Raw genomic sequence first — 21,659 nt, forward strand, 5'->3', positions numbered from 1 at the left:
AATTTTCGATTTTCCAAAAATAATTGGTGTTAACATGTATAATTAACCATTCTGAAACAGAAAATCGCTTTTTTGAAATTGTTGTTTGTATGTCTGTCTGAATGTTTGTTACCTTTTCACGCGATAATGGCTGAAACGATTTATATGAAAATTGGAATATAAATTAAGTTCATTGTAACTTAGATTTTAGGCTATATGGCATTCAAAATACTTTATTTAAAAGGGGGGTTTTAAGGGGGCCTGAATTAAATAAATCGAAATATCTCGCTTATTTTTGATTTTCATGAAAAATATTACATAACAAAAGTTTCTTTAAAAATATTTTCCGATAAGTTTTATTCTATACAAAATTTTGATAACACTGATATTTAATGAGATAAATTAGTTTTAAAATTACAATAACAAAGCCATCTAAGGCGCTGTACTGAAATAAAAACAAATGACTTCGTCTATAAAGAGCCTTGGACAACAACAATCGAAAGCTATTAAACATAGCCTAAGAGAATGTTTCTGTGTTTGTATGAAGTAATATCGGAAGCTAATTAATTGTTCAATTATTATTTCACCATTGGAAAGTGTAGTTTCTCTTGATGGACATAATTCTACAACGTTATTACAGTAACTTCTGAAACATATAGCAAGCAATATAAAATACACACATTAAAACTAAATTATATGTCAATCTTCATTAAACTATGGTTGCATGTAATAACAATTAACAAACATATTAAAGGAATTGTCATTGCACCAAATGATTGCTCTCTGGACCAAAATTACAGCATTTTAATTATTTAAATACAATTTAAATTAAGTAACATATTAAACGATTTATCCTTCTATCAAACACGAATGTTCCCTGGATCAAACGTCCTATTTTAATTATGTAATTACTTTATATTTATTTCTAACAGGTGCAGCGGAGCGCACGGGTACGGTTAGTAATAATAATAATAATAATAATAATAATAATAATAATAATAATAATAGGTCGCCCTCAGTAGCGTAGTTGGTATAGCGCTGGCCTTCTATGCTCGAAGTTGCGGGTTCGATCCCGGCCCAGGTCAATGGCATTTAAGTGTTTAAATGCGACAGGCTCATGTCAGTAGATTTACTGGTATGTAAAAGAACTCCTGCGGGACAAAATTCTTGCACATCGGCGACGCTGCTATAACCTCTGCAGCTGCGAGCGTCGTTAAATAAACCATAGTTTAGTTTAGTAATAATAACAATAATAATTAATAAAATGAATAATAAACATTCAGTATGGGACGTACTTAGGTAGTTACATCAGGTCTCACCGATGATTTCGGCCACCGCCTGCTATTGCCTTGAACCGCTAGTGACTTTTCATTAAAGATTCTATGTTTTCTTTCGTGTTAAACATAATTATTTTGGTCCACTTCTGTGGAGTAACGGTCAGTGCATCTGGCCGTGAAACCAGGCTGAAGTTGAGGTTTTTCCGGGGTTTTCTCTCAACCCAATACGAGCAAATGCTAGTTAACTTTCGGTGCTGGACCCCGGACACATTTCACCGGTATTACCTTCATTTTATTCAGACGCTAAATAACCTAGATGTTGATACAGCGTCGTAAAATAATCCAATAAAAAATAAATGATTATTTGGTCTTTATTACTATCTTCATTTACAGCGCATACATTTTATTTTTCCACGCTGGCATGTGTGTGCAGCTGCGCTGTGCACTGCAGCATCCGCTCTACATTCGCGAGCTTGGAAAGATAAAATGTATGCACTATAGATATGAGCCAAATAACAGAAATCTCTTATCCCCTGAAGATTTTTTATTGTTGTTGTAATTATCAGGTATCTCAAACTTCAGTGATGTCGGATTTGTAGTCTCTCCTCTCGCGTCTCCTCTCCCTTCTCCCATCGGATTTATTTCTTTAAATTTTCCGGTTCGGGCAAAAATGTTGACACTACAAGAATCAAGAAATGTATTATTATTATTATTATTATTATTATTATTATTATATAAACTGTTTTACTTAGCCTACAGTGTACAATATTACGACACATCGTTATAATACACAGAACTATGTCTCATATAGAAAATTATTTTCTTTCAAAGAAATTTACGTCAAGTATCTGGAAATTATTAATGTAAATTTACCTATTTAGGAGTTACAGCAAAAAGCAACATATATAGAATAGTCACCCTTATCACATTTTAAACGTGGAGGAAGTAAAAGTATGGAATTAGCGCTATAGACGAATAAAGATGAGGGGAAGTGTGACTAGTGACGGAAAGGGGGAAGAGATGCGCGAGGACAAAATACACAGCACTTTGGTAAGCGATTAAATACAGAGAAACTATTTTTAAAAGAAAATCAGGTTGTAATAATACACAAACTTTATTTAACAAGACATGTGAAAGAAACTAAATTATTTGAATGTTTTAGAGAAAAAATTCCGTTCCTTACATAATTACGATACACAGTACATCTGCCTGCTACATATTTTATGACAAATTAATTACATTTCAGTATTTTAAAATTATAAGCAGACACCCTGGAGAAAATTAAACCCAGAATAAATATGGGAATGCCTGTTATTATTCGGTTGAGAAGCTTTTGCCATCCAGTATGCTGTCAAAAAATATTAAAGTTGGAATTTATAAAACAGTTATATTACAGGTTGTTCTGTATGGTTGTGAAACTTGGACTCTCATTTTGAGAGAGGAATAGAGATTAAGGGTGTTTGAGAATAAGTTTCTTAGGAAAATATTTGGGGCTAAGAGGGATGAAGTTACAGGAGAATGAAGAAAGTTACACAGCGCAGAACTCCAAGCATTGTATTCTTCATCTGACATAATTAGAAACATTAAATCCAGACGTTTGAGATGAGCAGGGAATGTAGCACGTATGGGCGAATCCAGAAATGCATATAGAGTGTTAGTTGGGAGGCCGGAGGGGAAAAGACCTTTGGGGAGGCCGAGAGGTAAATGGGAAGATAATATTAAAATGGATTTGAGGAAGGTAGGATATGGATTATTCTGGCACAGGGTAGAGACCGATGACGGCCTTATGTGAGGGCGGCAATGAACCTCCGGGTTCCTTAAAAGCCATTTGTAAATAAGTAAGCAGATGAAATCATTACAACAATAACACTAACCAAAAAAAAAAAAAACTGTCATACCTCCGCGATAAAAGTAGGTGATTCTTAACGAAAAAGTTGCGCTGATTTTGAAAATGGCCATAGAAATCTCCTATCACGTCGGGTTAAAAAGATATAACACATTTAGTATCTCATATACGCGGTTTCACATAAAATATTACGTTAGATTAATTCTTATGCTATAATGATGTATTCATGCTAGGTTAAAATTAATTCACAAAAGTAGTTTTATATGCATGCATTGTGCCATATTTTAAGGGAACATACATGTAACTTAGCTTAAAAGTGTTTGGTAGTATGTGATTTTCTCTTGTACTCCTGCCTGTTCTCCCTCATACGAAAGCAACAGTAATCCCCCACCATTACTGGATCCTTACGACCTTGGTACCTCTTTTCCATGATCGAAATGTCTAGATGAAACCCTTCCCCTTGTTTATCACTAACATCATTCAGATTTTCCGGAAAAATGTTTAGATATGAATGAAGGAAATGAATTTTCAAAGACATTGGCAACCATGTTTTTGTAGCATTTCAACCAATTTGACACAAAAGTTTTATAGTTTTCTTCTTTTGTGTTTCCTAGAAAACTGCGCACAACCATTTTAAATGATTCCTAAGCTCTTAATTCAACCGTTCGTAAATTTTTCTCAAACATTTCGTCCTCCATGAGTTTTCTGATTTGAGGTTCAATAAAAAGCCTTCTTTCAATTTTGCATATGTTAACTCTGGAAACTTGTCTTGTAAATATGCCTTAACAAAATTCATCAGCCCAAGTTTTATATGTAAGGGAGGAAGAAGAATCTTATCAGGCTGAACCAACGATGTTTCTTTTACACTACTTTCCCCCGGAACATATTCCTGCCGCTTGTCCCACTGTTGTATCACACCATGCTTCTCTGTAGCACGGCTGTCCCACAGACACAAAAAAAAACAACAATATTTTGAGAAGCCCCCAACCCTGCAAACCAAGTAACAAATCAATTACTTTAAGGACACCACCTATCTTCCAACAATGAGCCTCATATTTTAAAACACGCACAATCTAAGCCATACTTTCGTAACTTTCTTCAAGACCTCTAGAATGGAAAACCGTAACAGATGGAAATTAAGATTATGAAGTAACACTGCTTTTAAGCTAAACTTAGATGAACCTACAAACAATCGCCAATTATCTGGATTATCCTCAACTCTTAGTTCACTCATTAAACCATTAACGTCTACGCAGAAACACATATTCTCCTCCATAGCAAAATATTTTTCAAATGTCTGATGTCTATTTTGAAAATGTTTAATTTTTGTACCAGTGTAAGTAATTTCCATTGTTGTAGCCTAGAACCTAGAAATTCAGATTCTTTTTTCGACAAATTTAAATCATGTGCCAATTCAAATCTACTTGCTCTACAAAATGTCTTTCACTTTCAGAATTATCTGCTTGAAAGTCAGGATCTTTTGAAGTAGAGGTCTCTGGCTCCGGGGACAACTCAGACCGGGGTCCATGTCTTAGGGGTACAGGTACAGGCAATTCCTCGCTATGTGGAACTGATCGCATGGCAGAAAGTATATTTGGATACTGAACAACATGTTTACTTTTCCTATACCTGCCAGATATAGGCTACTTATCATGCAGAAGTAATAATCATTGATATGATTTGTTGGTTCTCGCCACACCATAGCTACAGCAAATGGAAACGTTTTGATTTTGTCATGTAACCACAATCTAAGATTTGTCGGACAAGTGATACAATGTTGATGAGGTGACCATTGTTTTTCCTGGTCACCAATTTTACACCCGAAATATAAAGAATATGCACGTTTAGTAATGTTATAATTTTTTCTTCTGCTTTTGGGAGTAAAACGTCCACAAATATAATATCAAATTTGCAGCTGAACAGAGCATAGGTTATTATGAAACTAAGAAAAAGAAACCGTGGTTCGATGAAGATCGTTGCATGGTAGTAGAAAGAAGGAAACGGGCAAAACTGAAATTCTTACAGGATCCAGTTTAGGCGAATAGAGATAATTATTTCAATAAAAGACGGGAAGCAAATCGTACGCTTAGGAATAAAAAGAGAATTATTTGAAGGAAAAACTGAATGAGGTAGAAAAAAATAGTAAAAATAAAAACATTAGAGATTTATATAAGGGCATAAAGGAATTCAAGAATGGATATCAGGCAAGGGTAAACATGATCAAGGATGAGAATGGTGACTTGCTTGCAGACGCTCATTCAATCCTGAACAGATGGAAAAACTATTTTGGACAGCTACTAAATATACTGTACATAGGCCAATTAGAAATGATCGGGACGAAATTGACATACAAACTGCTGAGCCATTTATACCCGAACCCACACTTTCTGAAGTCCAAATTGCGATAGAACATCTGAAAAATTATAAGTCTCCAGGTATCGATCAAATTCCAGCAGAATTAATACAAGAGGGTGGAAGCGCATTATCTAACGAAATTTATAAGCTTGTACTTGCTATTTTGGAAAAGGAAATTGTACCAGAACAATGGAAGGAGTCCATAATCATACCAATTTTTAACAAGGGGGACAAGACTAACTGTAGTAACTTTCGAGGAATATCACTTTTGTTAACGTCGTACAAAATGTTGTCCAATATTATTTTGAGAAGATTAACTCCATATGTAGATGAAATTATTGCGGATCATCAGTGTGGTTTTAGGCGTAATAGATCAACTGCTGACCAGATATTTTGTATTCGACAGATAATGGAGAAAAAAATGGGAGTATAAGGGTACAGTGCATCAGTTATTCATAGATTTCAAAAAGGCATATGGCTCGGTTAAGAGAGAAGTTTTATATGATATTCTTATTGAATTTGGTATTCCCAAGAAACTAGTTCGATTAATTAAAATGTGTCTCAGTGAAACGTACAGCAGAGTTCGTATAGGTCAGTTTTTGTCAAATGCGTTTCCAATTCACTGTGGGCTAAAGCAAGGAGATGCACTATCACCTTTACTTTTTAACTTGGCTCTAGAGTATGCCATTAGGGAAGTCCAGGATAACAGAGAGGGTTTGGAATTGAACGGGTTACATCATCTGCTTGTCTATGCGGATGACGTGAATATGTTAGGAAAAAATCCAGAAACAATTAGGGAAAACACGGGAACTTTACTGGAAGCAAATAAAGAGATAGGTTTGGAAGTAAATCCCGAAAAGACAAAGTATATGATTATGTCTCGTGACGAGAATATTGTACGAAATGGAAATATAAAAATTGGAAATTTATCTTTTGACGATGTGGAGACGTTCAAATATCTTGGAGCAACAGTAACAAATATAAATGATACTCGGGAGGAAATTAAACACAGAATAAATATGGGAAATGCCTGTTATTTTTCGATTGAGAAGCTTTTATCATCCAGTCTGCTGTCAAAAAATCTTAAAGTTAGAATTTATAAAATAGTTATATTACCGGTTGTTCTTTATGGTTGTGAAACTTAGATTCTCACTTTGAGAGAGGAACATAGGTTAAGAGTGTTTGAGAATAAGGTGCTTAGGAAAATATTTGGGGCTAAGAGGGATGAAGTTACAGGAGAATGGAGAAAGTTACACAACACAGAACTGCACGCATTGTATTCTTCACCTGACATAATTAGGAACATTAAATCGAAACGTTTGAGATGGGCAGGACATGTAGCACGTATGGCCGAATCCAGAAATGCATATAGAGTGTTAGTTGGGAGGCCGGAGGGAAAAAGACCTTTTGAGAGGCCGAGACGTAGATGGGAGGACAATATTAAAATGGATTTGAGGGAGGTGGGATATGATGATAGAGAATGGGTTAATCTTGCTCAGGATAGGGACCAATGGCGGGCTTATGTGAGGGCGGCAATGAACCTCCGGATTCCTTAAAAGCCAGTAAGTATCGTCCACAAACGTAACAAAAATTATCCGGATTATTTCTGCACTTCCGATGTGAATTAGCCCTTTGCATTACACAACTAAAACAATCAATTAGTTCTAAAAATTACACTAAGTGAAAAAAAAAACTTCACTACATACTACACTGCTTTCAACACATCCACAGTGAGACTGACAATTCATTTCATAGGTGGAGAACGCGTATTTTAAACTGGTAGGCGATATCACCATTCAGAATAGAAAGGAATAAGATAAGCTATTTCTTCAAATATTTTTGTTTACCGACAAATTTCTGGTTTTTTTAGTAAGCAGGAATGGGAATAACATAACTCACATTACGTTTTATGCAGAAAATAATATTACTTTACAAATTCATTAGAAATACCAGACCCTTCTCTATCTGGATTTATCTCTTCGCAGTGTCTACTTCTAGAAGAAAAGACAGTTTTATTACCGGTATCCTGATAACTGATGGCATAACAAATAATACATTTTCATCTTTACATTTTGTATGTTAGTAATCGTGTAGGACAGGTGTAACCAACATATGACGCGTGTTACCAGGTGGCACGCGAAATAGTTTTCGATGTAAAATATCTAAAAACTGTGACGTGATGTGACATTTTAAGCACTGTTTTCAGAATCTACGTGAAAATGTACTAAAAAACTGTATTATCTTCACGGAGGTAAATGTCATGTTGGGTAGTGTAATTATAATAGTGTGTACGGGTATTGGTTTCTTAATTAAAATGAATAACAGAACTGATTTAAGTTTAAATCAATAATATAATAGTTTATTGCAGGTATGATTAAGAAAGATTCAGAGTAATATAGCCCTATTGGATGAAACTAATGAAGTAGACCTACAGTAAAACTTCATTTATACATTTATCACTTAGGCCTAATGTTTTTCTGAAGTCCCGGCAAAATTCCTATACTTTCCATATTAATTTATTTCAGTCATATCTTTTTCTCACTTATACGATCGAATTTTAAACCCCGACAGGTATAAAACAATTATTTATACCTTCTAATTACATTTTTCTCAATATTAGGTTTACCGTGAAAATGTAAAAACGCCAGTGAATAATATGCACGCCAATTTTTTTATTCCAAAATACAGACAAAAACTGGCGAATACAATACACACGTGCTAAAAACCACACAAGATTATAATTATATTATCAAGACAGGTTATAAAGGCACTGCCTTACATCCAGCTATACATCACATTCATAATCATTTGCAGCATCAGGACTGGAACTTCTGGTCAACAGATCTGGGTTGGTGTCAGAACATTGATTAACAACGTCATGCTACTCTTTCGTCAGCAATTATTTGTGAATTCTTGTGGTTTAATTACAGTGGCGCAATCGGTGGCGTAACTTACACCCCCGCAGACCCCGCGTTGCGGTGGGCCCCGAGGTCAGAGGGGCCCGAAAACGTTCAGTAGTTACTGACGCATAGGCTATTTGGAAATGAGCTCGAATTGCAGTTCAAGGCCCACATTATGTATTTTTCATAACGCATAGACATTCTTATTACTCTCTAGCACAGGTATGTCAATTGATGTCCACAGGAGCAAGCGCGCGCTTTAGAGCCCAGGAGAGCCTGAGCGCTTTACAGCGGAAAAGAAAGAGACAGACGAAAGAGGTGGTATATGCCGCTTGGTCGAGATATATTCAGGGATGGCCAGCACTGATTCAATGGATAAAGCGAAGAGAACTTATTAAAACTGTATCCATGTTAATTTTTAGATTTGCCTGAGAAGTATAAGTGCATTATAAAAATGTAAGTTTTACTTTTAATCCTCATTTTTCACAAGTTTGATTTTTTTATTCGAAAGAAATATTTTCTCAACTTTTCGTATAAAAAAGTAAACTTTTCAGGTATAGGCCTATTTATTTAGTAGCCTTACAGAATGTTTTCGTAAATCTAACATACCGTATATATACGTATTACTGAAGACAGTGTATTGAAAATTTTGAAAATATTCGCATGGAAATTGTTTCTAAGGAAATGAATTAACAAAGCAACTACTGTTACATCATAAGCAAAAATACGTGCCCATGTGTTGTAAAAATGTCAGCTCTATAGCTTCAGCAGATTTCGAGAAAATAATTTAATATTCTGATGATAGGAAGTTGCTCACAAATATCACCTTAAAAGCATAATGCGGTAAGAGTTTTGTTATGTAATATTAGTTACACTTAAAACGGATACAGTACTTAGGTAACTTTGCTTTGTACTGTAATATTGTTTTGATTAGTTTATTAATTACTTTGGTAAGGCTAAAGATACCATCAATATAAATTCCAACTTATCATGTCATACTCAATCTCTTTCTTTGGAATATCACTTTCTTTATGAATGATGTGTTTCATCCACTTAATACAGTATAATATTATACTACTATGGAATTTAAATGAATATTCCTTCTTAACTCTCTATTATGTTATTAGGATTTAAAACACAAGTGCAATATTAAGAAATTAGTGTTAGTACTTTTGTTTTACAGACAATATAGATAATATTAAACAGAAAGAAGCCATATAAAAATAACGACATAAAATTTCACGTTCCGTTTGAAGTTTGTGCACCACTGTTTTCTTAATCCAACAGGTTGCTTATTCATATACACAACCCTTCCTCTTTCCATACTTAGCGCTTGCTGCCCGCGCACGACGTCAAGGTCAGAATAATGCGCTTGCTTTGACATCACTGCTCTAGCATATGGAAATATGTGGTAATGACCGCCATCACTGGACCCAAGGATGCGCATACAATGATCCAACTGGCAATACTAGAGTTGCCAAATTTTTTTTTTTTTTTTAAGAAAATACGGGAGACTAAGGAACTGAGAAAATTTCACATATAAAACAGACAAATTATTCGGTTCAGTTACTGAAAAACAACTTTATTCTACACTTCGGCAGCTAAGCTTAAACTAAGTGTATTTCAAGACAGACTTTTTCTCGCGTAATAGTTGAAGTCGACTGCAGTTCACAGCTCTGATTTGATTAAATGTGTCGTCCTAATGTTTCGAACATGTCTCATTATTAATAATTGATTAAATGGCGATCTTACTCGTGTTAATTGTGTAAGAATGTGCGGCTTACAGCTGTTTCGGTGCTTCTTCACACCATCCTCAGAGCGTACTAGTTCTCGGCGTCATCTCGAACTTCGCTACCTGTTGTGTGGGTGCGTTCGATTGTTGAAAAGTGTTGAAAAATGGTGTCAAATAGTGTGTGTGTTCTGAAATTGATCTGTGTGTTGAGAATTTGATTAGGGTATGTTTTAGTGTGTCTGTATATTTCATATTGTTCTAGTGTGTTGAGTTTTTGGTTTTTGGGTTGTACGTGTAGGATTTCCATGTCTGTATTTATGTTATTGTATGTGTGGTTAGCATTAGTTATGTCTTCGGCATATGTAGATGTATTGTGTCCTTGCCTTACCGGAACGCTTTAACCCATCATGCCACTGTGCGATATGGCAACGCTGCATCGGCACATGCTTCACGCAGTCCCTGAAAAAATTCTTGTGCACTACGACCTCGTGTCACTTCAATTTTGATCCAGGAACGTTGCTCTAGTTTTGTAAACATGATCTTAGGGCGCTCGCACTATCCCTATGAAAGTCAACGTTCTACACACTGCAGTAGATTGACAGATTGACAGAGTACTGTCGACACTGTCTCATCTAACAGCCCTTCTTCATGTCCACACAGCTGGCACCTCTGGAACGCACCATCATCACGTGACAGCAGTGTTGCCATAACTTTTTATCCAACCTATGTATGAACATTTATGTGGTGCAAAAAAAAGCAAAAGGAAAAGAGAACTTGAAAAATCTGGTTCGAAATTGACTAAAATACACTCAGTATTTCGACCAAGCACATAGGCGGAGAGAGAACCGTTTCATGGGGAGCGGGGGAGGAACCAGTTAGTTAGTTAGTTAGTTAGTTAGTTAGTGGGATTTAAAAAGGGCGCGTCAGCTACTATGGCTATTTGCGCCCTTATCTAAAATCTTTCACTAAACACAAACACAATACAATAACCAGAATGCTTAAAATAACTAAAAAGCGTTGTCAAGGTTAAAACGAGGCAAACGAATGCAGTTTCAACAAGGTGAAGAATAAAAACCATAAAAGTGAGCAGTTCTCAGACCCCAAGTAGTATTTAAAAAGAAACAACAAAACAATAAAACAAATGCCACAAGAGATAAATTATCTGGCGCATTTATAAAATGCACGGATGTAAAAGGTCCGAATGTCAAATTTGTTAACACCGTATACTAAAAAATGTAACCTCCGGATGTAAAGGGTCCGGAGGATAGGTAAAACGGGTCATTAAAAAACTACATCACCTTGTCAAGTCCTGTATTCGATAAAAATCTCAGAACTGCACTTGTACAATTAAAATCATTTCCAAGAGCGTCACGTAGAGTCGGCCGAATTCCATACTGCCGACGGGCACGGTCGTATTTTCTACACTGTAATAAAAAAATGTTCCACGGTCAGTGGAACATGGCATAGATCACACTGCGGCTGAGGCTCGCCACGTAGGAGATGGCCATGTGTCAGATGACAGTGGCCTATCCTCAACCGGGTGAGTAGAACTTATTCGTGTCGTGACGCTCTTGTGGACGAATCCCAAACAGTATTACTTATTCTTCGTAATTTATTTCCCTCTTGTGCAAACCAATCGCTTTCCCATTGCCACCATAACGTATGTTTCAAATATTTTTTAATATCTTGCCACCTCTCACGTCAGTACACCTCAGACCCGTTTATAGCACCGTCCCTTGCTGCAGCATCCGCTGCCTCGTTTCCAGGAATGCCAACATGACCCGCAGTCCACACTTCTCCAATCTCTTAATCAAAGGTTAGGAGAGAGTGGAAAGGTTCCTGGGTTCTCAACACATACGGATCATCAGAATGCAGACACTGCAGGGAGTCAATGGCGCTTAGAGAGTCAGAGCAGATAAGGAATCTGCCCCGGGGTTGCCTAATTAAAAACAATAGAACTCGATAAAAAGCATATAATTCTGCGGTAAAAACACTGGTGTACTGGCTCAATTTATATTTAAATATCTGTCCATTCGCAATAAAGGAACAACCAACACAATCATTTACTCGGGATCCGTCAGTAAAAACGAATGAAAAATTTGGATACTGTGATAAAAGTTCACTAAAACGAAGTCTGTAAACAAAAGCTGGTGTAAATATTTTAAAACAACGCCTCAGACTTACGTCAAACATGGGACGTCGCATAGTCCACGGTGGAGTGGTGGTGCACTCCAGTGTGCGAACTGTTGGAAAGCGGAAGTCGAGCTCGGACAGCAGTTCTCGAAACCGCACTCCTGCTGGACGAAGTCTCAGTGGTTTTTCACTGTATCGGCCATAAAGAGACAGATGGTAAAAGGAGTCATAAGAATTGTGCTCGGGCTGTGAGCGGAGCTTAACAGCATACGAGCACAATAAGTCATTACGTCGCCGATACAGTGATGGTTCCCCCGCTTCGCAATACAGGCTCGCTATCCGACTCTTCGGAAAGGCCCTGTAGCGAGTCGTATCCCATGATGGTGAACAGTGTTTAAGAGACGTAACTTGGATTTACTTGCTGAGCCATAGATAAAACACCCATAATCCAGCTTTGAACGGATAAGAGCACGATAAAGACGTAAAAGCACTATACGGTCTGCATCCCAGTAAACCCCTGACAAAAGGCGTAAAATATTTAACGATTTTTCGCAACGCCTTCTCAGGTCACGTATATACGCCTCCCACGGTAATTTATAATCAAAGATAAGGCCCAAAAACCTCGCAGTGTCTGTATACAGAAATTCCACTCTATTAAGACGGAGTTCAGGATGTGGATGGAGTCCACGACGGTTGTAGAAGTGGACACACTGCGTCTTTTGAGTGGAGAGTTTAAAACCATTGCGAACAGACCCCTCTGATAGCACGTTGATGACCAGTTGCAACTATCGACCGATGGATGGAAGGTATCGGGAACTGTAACATAAACTGAAGTCATCAACGTACAAGAGAGAAGATACTCGGTCACCCACACAATGGGCAATGCCATTGATCGCAATGCAGAAAAGAAGAACGCTTAATACAGACCCCTGCGGAATGCCGTTTTCTTGAAGATGTTCATTAGAAAGTGCGGTACCTACTCGAACTCGGATATGCCGCTCTGCCATGAACTTCGCAACAAACGTTGGGAGACTGCCACGAAGACCCCAATCATGCAGAGTTTGCAGAATGGCATACCGCCTATGGTATCGTAAGCTTTCTCTAGATCAAAGAAGACCGCCACAAGATGTTTGTTCTTGAGGAAAGCATCTCTAATTGCAGTCTCCAGCCGAACAAGATGGTCTGCGGCGGATCTATGCTTATGAAAACCACATTGGATATTAGATAATCGGTTTTCCAATTCGAGTACCCACGTAAGGCGTTTGCTTATCATCCTTTCCATAACCTTGCATACGCAGCTGGTGAGAGAAATTGGCCTGTAACTACCAGGTAAAGAAGGATCCTTTCCTGGTTTCTGGACAGGGATTACAATGGCGGAACGCCAAACAGATGGAAATACACCCTCTGTCCAGATTCTATTGTATATTGCCAGAAGAAAGGATTTTCCAGCTGGCGGAAGATGGCGAAGCATGCGGTTATGGATGTATCAGGGCCAGGGGAGGTGTCAGGGAATGTGTCTAGTGCCGCCTCCAGCTTCTCGGATGTAAACGATGTATTGTAATACTCTGTATTATCTGATTTAAAATTGAGCTTTCGTTTTTCCGCAGCATCTTTGATTTTCAGAAATTCCGGGTCATAATTTTTTGAGCTGCTTATCTGTGCAAACGAGCTGGTGAATGTTTCTGCAATTTCTATAGGACTGGTGGTCGTTACTTCATTATTTAGAATTCCCGGAATTACAGAACTACAGAACTACATTTCCCCATTATCCGACGGAATTTGTCCCATACGATGTTAGGTGGGACGTTCTTTTTCAATAAATTGACGTAGTTTGTCCAGAATGCCTACTTAGCATCGCATACAGTGCGACGAGCTTTGGCTCGAAGACGTTTAAACTGGACAAAATTTTCTTGGGTCGGATGGCGCTCAAATTGGCGTAAGGCACGTCTGCGTTCTCGGTTGCATCTCTGCAGGCATCCGACCACCACGGGACATAGAAGCGTTTTGGCCTGCAGGACGACCAGGGGATAGATCATTCCGCAGACTTTATAACCATATTTGAGAAATGTTCCACTAAGGAGTCCACATTTTCTTGTCGGTTAATATCGAATGATATGGACTCCGAAAATCCGACCCAGTCCGCCTTTTTAATAACCCAGTTTGGAGAGCGAGATTCCATAGGACGTAAAGCGGACATACGCATTCGAATGGGATAGAGGTCACTACCGTGTAGGTCGTGAATCACAGACCATTCGAAATGCGTGGACAAAACTGGGCTACAAATGGAGATATCTATCATGGAGTATGTACCGTAAGCCAAGGAGAGATGTGTTGCTTCCCCTGAATTCAGGGTAACAAGATTTAGACGGGTACATACCTCTGCTATTTTATTTCCTCTGTCATCATCGGAATTTAAGCTCCATGAGTGGTGGGATGCATTGAAATCCCCCACTGCCAGATATGGAGCAGGTATACCTGCGAGAGAATGTCTTCAATTTCTTGCACTGTAAAAGGTGTATCTGGGGGCATATAAAGAGACTATTGAGAACTGTATAGAAGGCAAAGTTACTCTAGCGGCTATGCATTGATGTGGACTGTTAATGTTGATAAAAGAGGAAAAGATACTTTTTGCGGAGTAGGAGAGCACAACCTCCATTGGCACGAATACCGGCAAGGTGATCGTACCGGTGAACGTAGTATCCCGATATATTCAGGGAGTTTTCAGGCCGGAGGTGTGTCACCTGAAGACATAAAATAGTAGGGTTCTCATGATAGATCAATTGTTGTAGTTCTGTGTATCTGCTCCGTACACCGTTCACATTCCATTGTACAATATCAGTCATAACGAGGAGCTAAATTATGTTGGTGGCTTCACAGCGGATCTTCTCTTCTTATCCTTTCTATGATTTGTTGCCTTTGATTGCGATTGCTTAGCCTTCGACTGTGGTGACTTACTCGCAGATCGTCGCACACCTGATCCTGACCTTGTTCGACGACGGGATCGAGACCGTGATCTCGACCCGTCACCCGAACAAGGAGTGCGACGTCGCGGCGATCTACCAGGCCTTGAATATTTTTCTGTCGCCACGGCAGTGATATTTTTTGGAACGTAAGGCCTGATATCAAGGCCACACGAGTCGTCTGACTCAGCAGTCTGAGTGGCAACTTCCACATACGTCTGGGTAGAGATCTCAATTTGCTTCCCAGGTATATTTGGAAGAGGTGGCGTTTGTGTGAAAGCGTCAATCCCCTCTGCTGCTTTTTTCAATACTGCTGCATAGGATTTTTCCGTCGCCTTTTTCTGTTGGTCTAAAATATGCTTACGCGCCTCGAAAAGCGTAATATTTTCCCGGACTCGGAGCTCTTGAATATCCTTCTCTACCACATACTTCGGGCAATTTTTAGAATTGCAGGCGTGGTCCCCAGAACAATTCACACAGTGCTCGGCGCCGGCACATGGGGAATCCCCATAGTCGGCACCGCTTCACTTTACACATACGATATCAGTGCAACGTTTTTGCGTATGTCCGGACCGTTGGCACCTAAAGCACAGCATTGGGTTCGGCACCTACGCACGAACTGGGACACGCTCGTACCCGACAAGGATGTATTCTGGTAGGACAGGCTTTTCGAAGGTCAAAAAGACAGTGCTGAGGGGAACAGTCTGTTCGTCCCGCTTACGTAATAAACGGTAAGCCTTGGACACAGACAGCTCCGCCAGTTGTAGTTGGATTTGTTCATCAGACATACCGTCCAGAGAATCCGTATGCACTACTCCCTGCGTGGTGTTCAGCGAGGAGTAACGTTCGACTTTAATAGGTTAAGACCCTAGCAACTTGGCTTTCAGCAGCGTCTCACTCTGTTTTGGAGATTAGTCGAGTTGCCTTTTTGACCTTCCCAACAAGTCCGTCGAGTGCGCGTCTCACGTAAAATGGACTAATGTGTTTCATTGTCTTTTCTGTTCCGTCCAAGGTGATACTGATAAACTTTGGAGGCGGCACTTTGACAGTTACTTTCTCAGGGTCCAATTCCATAGCATTTTTCGTCATAATATGACCACCAGTCGTATTTTCTCCTGTATTCTGTTTCTTATTGTTTTTTTTTTTCTGAGGGAGGATAAGAGGAGCGCGAGGACATTTTGAACTGCCCCCCCCTACAGAACCGTCGGCGTCAGCCTGCCACCGTGGGGGGGGGGGAAGAAAAAGACACCAAAAATTCTTCTCGGTCTGTACCGGCCGTGGGGACCTCCCCACAGCCCGATCCCAAGCATCCCACCTCACGCAAGTTACCCTTCAAACTGGTCATTACACACCTCATGGAAAGTCTTACACCAGAGGCCTGTCGCAGTTTTATGCCCCTACCACGGGAATAACAGCCCGTGGCTCCCCACTCTATACTACACAACCGCCGGACTACTCGGCTAGCTCCGACCCACCCACCAAAGCCGGAGCAATCCGAGACAGCACGCAGCTTCAGGGGATTTGTGGTTGATTACACTGCGACACCCAAAAGTCAGCAGTAACACGTCGGGGCGATATATTCGCCCCGGCGAGCAGAGTCGGTCACCGGGACTTCTAAATCTCCCCGGGCCCCCATTGAGGCTCTACGTGAGTGTACTTGACGTCTGGTCCGGGCTCGGCACCTAAACTTTCACATAGGGGCAGTATGAAAGATCCACTATTGCTTCGTTGCTGGGCGCCATGTCGGGCCGCACAAGTTGGAAGTCGCGCTCGAAACCGTGGGACAGGACCACGGAGATAGGAAAGATCCCCGCTGGTGAGACGGGAGTTATAAACCTAAGAATGAATATAATGAACTAGAAGAGGAAGAATAATGTAGCCTCACTAGGCATTCTGAACAAATTCCGTCATGTAGGCGGACGTGGCAAGAACAAAACAGCGGGGATGGAGAGGTGAAAATGGCTGTGATGATATGGTGGGTGTTCCGCATGCAATGGTGGCCGGCGAGGAGAAATACAGCGATGAAAAAGATGAGAGAACGAAAAGGGCTGGGTGGTGATAAGGCGATTAATGTTCGAAAAGAAAAGCACGAGAGCCACCATTGCATCCCCCGGTCACCAACTTGGCGGAACCCATCTCGACCCGGGGGAGGAACCAAACCATAGAATCCCGATATAACGAGATTATGGGGGACATCATTTATCTCCTCCTCCAGTTATAGCTTAACCCTAGTACAGTAATATCGGCATATGATCATTTAATAAAGGTAAAAGGTAAAGGTAAAGGTATCCCCGTAACATGCCATGAAGGCATGGAGGTAGAGCCCCATGCTTTCCATGACCTCGGCACTAGCATGAGGTGGTGTGGTCGGCACCACGCTCTGGCCGCCTTTTACCCCCGGGAAAGACCCGGTACTCAATTTTATAGGAGGCTGAGTGAACCTCGGGGCCGTTCTGAAAGTTTGGCAACGAGAAAAAATCCTGTCGCCACCTGGGCCCTGCCAAGACTCTGGAATTCGTTACCTGCTAGCATCAGGGACTGTCGAAATAAAATTCAATTCAAACGCAAACTTACTAGGCACTTGGTCAGTAATTGAGACTCGTTCAGACATGGTTTCTTGTAAATAGTTCTTTTAATCTACCACAAAATATCTCAATATCCGGTAATTTCATCACTATAGAATTTTGTTATTGTAGGTTTAATTTGTAATTTTGTAAATACAAAAATATTCTTTGTTCTTAACTTCTATGATAAAATGTCTAGCTTTCATTAATCAGGTATTCTTGTCGTACTTTAATTTTTATTGTAATTGTAATTGTAATTGTAAATTTAATATTAATTGTAATCTTATTGTTCATGTTATAGTTGTAATCCCCTGGTAGAGGGGCAGAGAAGGCCTAACGGCCTTATCTCTACCAGGTTAAATAAATAAATCTAAATAAAATAAAAAACTCCGGACCTTCCAGTCCGTAGCCAGCTGCTCTACCAACTGAGCTACCCGGCCGCCCATTTAATAAAGGTATTGTAAAACAAAGCAAAATTATAAGAAAATATGAGTACCACAGACACTCTTTTTTTTTTCTCTTCACACAGCTGAGGATCCCGAAGGCTTGCACTGCAGCCTGAGACTTATTGTGCTTACCACTCCTATTTTGTGAATGAATGGGTAGCCGAACGGCCGTGCTCTTGTACAAGTACAGCACGACACACCGTGAACTTAACCAGGGTTATTGTATGGATGATGATATGTGAATTAATGATGGCGAAATGAGTCCGAGGTACAACACCGAAAATTACTCAGCAATTATGCTTCAAATGACTGAGGAAAAACTCCAAAGAAGTAACTTGTCCCAACCAGGATTTGAACCTGGGCCCGCTCGTTTCATGGCCAGATGTGCTAACCATTACTCCACAGCGGTGGACCAATTTTACATTTATTGTATCTGTTTATTTAAAAAAAAGTAAGATATCATATAAAATGTAAATTATAATTATTTTATTTAATTTCGTCTTTAAGTTTACACAATATACCGGGATCACTTTTCTTTCTACTGCATTGTAGTGCAGTATGTTATTCATACTTCTCCAAGTGGCTGCTTGAACGCATCAGTGCAGGCTGTTATAAAAAACATTACAGTGTTTCCATTCCTCAAATGAGGTAGAGGAATTCTTATACATTCAGAAATTTAAACTAAATATTACTGTCCAGACACATGGTCTGAAGACATTAAATCGCCAATTTAAGCACAGAAACTTAATCATAAACAAAAGCAAGAAAAATCTTTTGTATTCAATATTTTTTAACGTTAATAAAAAAAAAGTTCGGCCAGGTTTGGGCCAGGTTTGGGGGAGCAGTGCCCCCCATGCCACCCCCCCCCATAACTCCGCCTATGCCAAGCAGTCAAACACAAACTATCTGTGGTGGAACGAATCCCAGTGTTCCAATACCATGACTCAAGAAAGACTTAGTGCCCTTAGTATATTAAGCATTGAATGTGAAAAAGCCCAAAGACTTGATCTACATGTTTGATTGAGTCATTTGCTTCTCAAAAGGCCAGAAGGGAAAAGCAGTTGTTGAACTTGTAAGGTTCACATTAAATTTACCTTAGGTATTATTGTGTAATTATAGCCTTAGTAAAATAGTTAAATTATTTTCAGTTCTGTTCACTTAATTTCGTTTAAAATTGGAATATTTTCATATGCTAAATTGTTTTATTCAAATTAGATGTAAAACAAGTAAAAGTATGAATATGTGAAAAAATGGCAGTAAGGAAGGGGGCCCAGATTATCATTTTTGCTTTGGGGGCAGCTATAAAACGTTACGCCACTGCGCGCATTTGTTGAGAGTTTTATTCGGATAAATCGCAAAGAATAGATCGCCAGTAGAGGAAGTTATCCCCATCCTCCCCAGCTCGCTCGCCACACGGCAGTTGCTCTCTCTCTCTCTCTCTCTCTCTCTATATATATATATATATATATATATATATATATATATATATATATAGTCTGCCCCCCGCTCCGGTGGCTCACTGCCTGCAACTGACCGACTGCCCGCCTCGTTTGCTTTAATCAGGACCCACCACGTTAAAATAAAATCATTAAAATGAAATGTGCCTTCCACACTCACGTATTTAGCCAAAGACGTTATAATAGTATACTAGACTCACACAGAGCGCTGGTGTGCTGTCCAAAATTGAAACCAGTCTGCGCATGTTTACGCCGCCATGCTACTGGTAGAAATAGAGCGGTAAACACGATTGTCATACTTGTCCTTTGTTTTGTCTCGGGTGTTTTTAGTGAATAGTGTAAAAGTAATGGCAATATAATTTTGAAAGATGATATATTATCGCCGCGGACTCATGCTTAACATGTCGGCATCATACAAAAACGTGCGGTGTGGTTTAAAAAAATAATTTTGCCGACCGATTGTTGCTCTGTAGGTTTCACTCTAAACGTCACGTTGTCACGTCTACTTTCTCGATAAGAATAAGCACTAGTTTGTTATATTGTTAAATGGCTATTATTATTATTATTATTATTATTATTATTATTATTATTATTATTATTATTATTATTATTATTATTTCATATACGAGTACGTTGGCTTTCTTAACTCTTAATAATAACTCTTTAATAATAATTTTTAATCACATACCTTAATGTTCGTCCTCAGCACAAGACATTGCAACCTCGGGTTTAGTCTACGTGGATTAGACAAGTAAGTGTCATTTAATAATAATTGAAGCAGCTTATTGGTTGCATTATTGAAATTGAGGCGAGTGATTGGAGCGGCGACACAATAAATTGAAAACAATAATACAATTGAATTTCAAAGACCTGCCGAACGCATGAGGCCGCTCAAAGACCTGCCGAATGTTAACCATGAGAGCGCGGCGATAATACCATCCCTGTTTAATTTTCCAAGCTATTTGCAAAAGGTACGATATAATATTATCTCTGTTGTTACAATATCAATATCATTAAAAATCAATCAGTAGTTTACGACAATAAAGAATACTTAATTGTTAGTACAGGTATATCAGACTGTAGAGAAATCCCACTGAGTGAATTATTTAGACTTACACATCAAATGTTAAAACATTAGTGGAAAGATAACTTTCTGTCTTTATTATGTAAATGAATTTATCTGCAAGATAATAAACTTTCATTCAAGATCCATATATGGATAAATAAATATACAGATAATAAATAAATAAATAAATAAATAGCTATAATAGCTAAGCCTCCTTTGTGAATTTATGATTCAGAGTTCACCTATAAATAACTCTTTTACATTTTGCCGGATATATTTTATTAACAAAAGCAAGGAATGGCATCTTATTGATACTGCATATGTGCATAAAAATTATGTACCATCACTCCACAAGCAATGATAATATATCTATTTTATTTATTTAAAATAAAAATACAATATGTAAAAAATCCACACATAAAAAGTATGTGGTTTTTTATCTTGCATAAAGTGATTGTTTAGTTTTTAGGTCTTCACGTCACCTATTGTTTGCAATGTATTAGGTACCGATACTTTTTATAATTGATAGCATTCCCTTTATTAATTGAAGAATGAATTCAATGTAATTTGGCTACCTTCGCATATTATATTTTGCCAGATTACCTATGTCCTGTGGTCTAAAAGTACCGGTAATATAATTTATTTTTGATTCTCTAAAACTTAACAAGTCTATACTGATTATCGCATATTTATTTCACTTAGGAATTTGATTATAACAAGAACTTGTGTAATCAAGGTGCATATATTTATGTCTTGTGATCTAAGAGTTAATATGTTAATATAATTTTAGATTCTCTGAAACCTAACAATTTGCTGATTATCGTAAAATTATACAATCTATAATGTGTATTGTGTAGGCCTATTTATGGATGTATCAGTATGTTTTCTATAAATTGCTGCATACGTATTTTCTTTTCTTTAATGTTCTAACACATATCAATGAA

At 38.5% G+C, this 21,659-nt stretch overlaps 1 protein-coding gene and 1 long non-coding RNA gene across 6 annotated transcripts in view; one reads left to right on the top strand and one right to left on the bottom strand.

The window, feature by feature from the left end:
- Window positions 1-21,659, bottom strand: part of LOC138705793 (uncharacterized) — a 112,548-nt gene that overhangs the window by 41,540 nt on the left and 49,349 nt on the right. The window lies entirely within an intron of this gene.
- Window positions 1-21,659, top strand: part of LOC138705792 (uncharacterized) — a 58,824-nt gene that overhangs the window by 30,011 nt on the left and 7,154 nt on the right. The window contains exon 3 of one of the 5 annotated variants that reach the window (XR_011333784.1): window positions 4,556-4,645. The exons of 3 other annotated variants lie outside the window; for them this stretch is intronic. The gene's annotated coding sequence lies outside the window, so the exon portion shown is untranslated. Of the gene's footprint in view, window positions 1-4,555; window positions 4,646-20,355; window positions 20,401-21,659 lie in introns of all 5 variants that reach the window. One more of the 5 variants, XR_011333782.1, reaches the window with a different exon arrangement.

Source organism: Periplaneta americana, chromosome 9 (genome assembly GCF_040183065.1).
Source record: "Periplaneta americana isolate PAMFEO1 chromosome 9, P.americana_PAMFEO1_priV1, whole genome shotgun sequence".
NCBI classification, from domain to species: Eukaryota; Metazoa; Arthropoda; class Insecta; order Blattodea; family Blattidae; genus Periplaneta; species Periplaneta americana.